At 35.0% G+C, this 5,363-nt stretch overlaps 1 long non-coding RNA gene across 1 annotated transcript; it reads left to right on the top strand.

Annotated features, from left to right (window-relative positions):
- Window positions 1-545: 545 nt before the first annotated feature.
- Window positions 546-4,797, top strand: LOC127866546 (uncharacterized). The gene is made up of 3 exons (XR_008043034.1): window positions 546-775; window positions 3,882-4,051; window positions 4,421-4,797. It is a non-coding gene; the product is annotated as an uncharacterized LOC127866546 (long non-coding RNA).
- Window positions 4,798-5,363: the final 566 nt, after the last annotated feature.

Here is a 5,363-nt window from a genome sequence, read left to right as displayed (position 1 = left end):
AAATATTTCGGATTCGCAAATTTTCGTTGTAGTTATGATATTTGTGAGGAAACATTGATACTGGACATGTACCATGCTCTAACACAATTATACATTATATGCATCTTTCGATATGCATCTTTCGATGATTTAAAAACCTGAAAATTATAAAGCGTTGCAACGCGAAACGATTGAATAATTTGAAGAGTTCTGTTGTTGTCGTTATTTTGTGTTACACTACGAAAATTGCATATATAAAGTATAAAATACAACATTAATTTATGGGTGCATATTGCCGAGTGGTCTAAGCGTTAGACTTTTACTCCAGGGATCAGTGGTTCGAGCCCAGTTGATGGATTCTTTGTTTTTCTTTCTTTAATTTATTCTTTTTTTTTTTTACCGGAGCTTTTTAGATCCAATGTTAACATTTATTTATATAAAGCATTTAATAACAAACTTCAATATCTGCCAAAATCTTTGAAAAGGTCCCTTTAAGGCTTTTGAACAGGTATAGATTTCTATAAATCCACTTAAAATTGAAGCGCGTGTTTTTGCGGAACCTGTAACCATAACGGACGACTCGCCAAACATACCGACATCGTCTCTGATGGCTTATCTTCAAGAAATGTTGCACGTTTCTGTACGTGTTTGAATCGTCTGTAGGTTCGTTTGAAGTGTGGCCTTATTGTCACAAAGAGTTAAGAATCATGCGATAGCATTCGTCACATTCCGACAGGAATCAAACGCCTCGCGAGATTAACGAAAGATGTAGGACATGGTTTCGGACACGTTTAGGGTGAGTATTTTACAACAAAGTGTTATGCGAGTGAAGCTTAGAGTTCTATTCAATTATTTGCAAGATTTTGTCCATCAGGAACCAATAAAAGTAGGCAGCAAATGGGTTCATATGAGCCGCGTTATGAGAAAACTGGGCTAAATGCATGTGCGTAAAGTGTCATCCCAGATAAGCCTGTGCAGTCCGCACAGGCTAATCAGGGACGACACTTTCCGCTTGTATGGTATTTTTAGTTTCAAGAAAGTCCATCCTTACCGAAAATCAAGTTTAGGCGGAAAGTGTCGTCCCTGATTAGCCTGTGCGGACTGCACAGGCTAATCTGGGATGACACTTTACGCACATGCATTAAGCCCAGTTTTCTTAGAACAAAACACATATTATCTGCGCTGAAAATGCGTAACTTGCATGGAGAGATAACAAGACTATAAAAGGTATAACCATTCGTGGAACCGAACACAAATTGTCCCGGTTTGCGGACGATACTCCTTTTGTATTAGACGATACTGACAAATTCTTACATGAAACACTTAATGTGATCCAGGATTTTGCAAATATTTCAGGTCTTAATTTAAAGTTTTATAAAACAAATGTTGTATGACTTTGCAAGTACAAAACGAGTTCTTACGTACTTACTTCTATTATATTGAACAACCTAAGTTGCGTTGCATTTGTTTTTGTCATTTTTTTTGCATGTTGCAAAATGCATTTGTGTGCAAAATGTGTAAAAAATGTGACGTCGCATGTCTAGCAAAGCTTGATGGATACGAGCGTCATTTGACGTTCTCATCAATATTAAGATGAACATACACAACGGAGCCTTTTACCACCATAATTACGGCTTTTTCCTGATATTACATGACAATGATCTGAATACATTGAAAATAATTGGTTCATTATGATTAATTAACAAAGATGATATATGGTTAATACTTGTTTGGGTTTCTTGTCTTTAACTTTTGTTGGGAGGGAGGGACTCCTCGGCAAACATTATCATTATTATATCCACAGTGGATAACTTTAAATCGTCATAGTGCATAAAACATGTATCCAATATATATTTAGATTAATTATCAATGCTGATATCACTTAAGCTGTTGTTTTTTTAGCTATAAACACTATAGCGGTTTGGATGTTCTTTTCTACAACTTTAATAGCTTTATTTTATTGTTACATGTCGACAACAAAGCACCGCAAGGTGAAACATTGACTATCTCCGTAATCCTCTGTATGATAAATCGTCTGCTGATCAAGAGTGCAAAGCACCCGTGACGAGGGATACATAGTCTGTAACAGTTCATTGTCACAACAGTGTTGTTTCCCTTTGACTATGTTGTTCAGCAATGGCACATACATTTGCCAATTTTGGTAATATCTACGATCGCAACCACTGAATTCACACGGCATTCCATTCATTTTTAGTAGTCACAAAATGTATTAGAGGGAGCTGTAATTTTGTGACCCGCTAAATAATTTCGCAGCGCATAAAGTCGAAAATTAGGAGCGAATATTAATGCGCATAAACGCTTGTCACTTTCTTGTAAGTATGCTATGAAAGTGAGCGACATTTTAGCAATTAATAAAAGTAATAAAGGATATAAAACTGCGAAAAAAGTGCATGTCTTGGCATGTACGTCGTCATCTTGTTTGTCACGTGATTACGCCATCTGTATTATAGGTTGCTGTTTTTAAAGCTAAACAAGCCGGAAAACAACGTCATACAGACTCATGTTTTGGCCACTACTTAATATTAGAAAATTTGCCACACGCATTCGTAGCCATTGCACATTGTTTACGAAAACTCAATGCTTTAACATGTTGATGTTTTACCCAGTAACCAAGTTCACGCATAATAAAGTTACTGATATAAAAGAATAATATGAAGAAAACCAATAATAATATAATAATTTATATATCTACACAAAAAGAAAAATGTCTCTGCTTTTGGGGTAACATTATTAAACATTTTCGACGTTTAAAAGTGAAAACAATATTGTCTCACTTTACTGCAACAAATAATGAACGACTATTCCGAGAAAGCAATCATACTATCCTCTCTATGACGACATCAATTTAATGCTTGCACATTTAGTACTAACATGATCGTGCGTCACGTCATTATGACGTTGTTATTTTCTGTCAGTGAATACTCAACTTGATCGGTATTTAAGATTTAATTTAATATAACCCACAACTGCCGCGAAATGATCTAACTAAAAAACACGAACTTACACAAAATTAGTATACCAAAATCCTCGAATCATACCAATCATTAAGTTGGTACAATTGATCAATACCATTAAACCATTAATATTTTCAAATTACTATTAATAAACATAATGCACAATCCCAAACGCAACATAATTGTTTTATTGTATAACGAGACGGAATCCTTGGTTTCAGATAGAGCTTTAATAAGAACATGCAACCCCGCACGGCCGCGGCATCTCCACCATTTCAGTCCTCCGGCCGGCACCTAGACGCCGTTTTCCTGACGAAGATTGCATAATATTCATCTGAAGCGACCATAATCGAGCCCTTACTGGGTCCTGTTTACACTTGTGGCTATAGAAGCGAGACATGCTTGAATCAACGACCATTTATTAAATTCCGCAGTCCGCACAGGCTTTTCAAGGACGAAACGTTCCGTATTTACGTGGATTTAAGCTGAGAAGAGACATCCTTTAAGCAAAAATGCCGTAAAAGCGGAAAGAATTTTTCCTGATAAGCCTTTGCGGCCTTCATCACTTTACGCATTAGCAGTGCGAATTCTACTTTTCATTGATGCATTGCTCATATTTTTAGGTATAATACTTTTTGAGAACATTCAAAGACAAATATCGAACTCGACGATGCAGACGACCACACATTTTTAATAATACCTGTGTTTGTTGTTAAAGCGAATACAACTGAAGGTTTTATAACTGTCAGTATTCGTATTGTTTTCAAATACCATCAAAATATACGTCTTAATATTATTATTTTATTATTTAGAACGACCGACGACATTTGTTATGAAATTGGCGAACGACCACATTCGAGTGATAGGCGAACGACCACACACTGTATGCTTGACACATGTATGCATGCTATGAAATGTAAATTTCAGATGGATCACTCAAGCCCACAGATATGCCGCTATTGTGGCAACGTTCTTAAAGCAAGTCGTCTCTGCGCCAGCATGAGATGAGTCACAGAGGGACTAGGAAGATTTATACCTGTTGCGAAAAATTGTACTTCAGCAAGGCGAATCTGAACAGGCACAGATGCAATAATTTTGTAAATCATGTATTGAATTATGTTTGTCAGAAATTGTAATTAATACAAAACTATGCTGTTAAGTTCTTCTTTCTAATGTCTATTTAACCCTGATGAAATTTTACAAATTAGAGGCACACAATCGACAGAGCAAACATGGTGCTTATCCTATCAAAAAAAAATGTATTTAATAACTAGTGTATCATGTCACATGCAAAAAGTCTAACTTGCTTATTTTTGTAATGGGATCAACATGGGCTTATATAGCAGCTTGTAGTGATGATTAATACTTATTGACCGATTATACAATATTTTGACTAAAATAAGAAACTTGAGAATGTTCGTATATAATTTAACGCTTTTCAATGGCACTGATAATTATAATTTCAGATGTCATGTACATGGCGAAGACAAGGCATTCGTGTGTACCAAGTGCACTAAGCCATTTCCTACAAATGCTGACATGCAGAAGCACATGCGGCGGGAAAATGGGCACAGCGTGTGATATATGTGGCGTACGTTTTGCTGATAAAGCCTATTTAAAGGCATACATAGATATGCACAACTATCTTTTTTCTAATTCGAATATCTACGTCTAACACCTTATCATTGTGTGTGATAAATGTGTAGTAGGAACACAATTTTGGCATCAACATTGTTTTTCACCTGCTTGAAAGGAGTCATTTAGGGGGTATTTTTCATCTTCATCTACGAGTTGTTTGCTGTTTTTCTAGTGCCATAGTATTTGTTATAAATTGGTGCGTGTGATAAACCATTTATAAAAACCTTTTTCTTTAGTTCATGTTTCGTTTGTTGATGTTTTTTTTTTATTCGTTAACGATAAGGATGTTGTAGATTCATTAAAATAGTTTATACATTTTGTTATGCTCATTTGAAGTAGAAATGAGTCACATGATACAAAATCAGTGCTATTATTTTTATGTTCTGTGATAATGTGTTCAGGAAAACATAATTATACATTTCAGACTGACAGTTTTATGTTTGCAATTATTTTTTATAAAAAATTGTTGATCTAAAATGTTTGTGGTAAATAAAATAAATGTACAGTTTTGTGATAGAACGGATACAGATTTTAATTTTCACTCGTTTCACCATTCAACACCATTGTAAATAACTGCATATTTCATAAGACTTCCACCTCATTTATGAAATTTAATATGCATACATTAACAATTATAACAAGTTTAACAATAAGTTGCGTATCCACAAACGCCTATGCTGTTCCAATATATTACACAAAACACAATGAAAGTTAGATTACGTATGTTAAGCCCATTTTGAAAATATTATACCAGCATTTTGAATTCGATTC

Source organism: Dreissena polymorpha, chromosome 1 (genome assembly GCF_020536995.1).
Source record: "Dreissena polymorpha isolate Duluth1 chromosome 1, UMN_Dpol_1.0, whole genome shotgun sequence".
Taxonomy (NCBI): domain Eukaryota; kingdom Metazoa; phylum Mollusca; class Bivalvia; order Myida; family Dreissenidae; genus Dreissena; species Dreissena polymorpha.
This window is presented reverse-complemented; position numbering and strand designations above follow the sequence as displayed.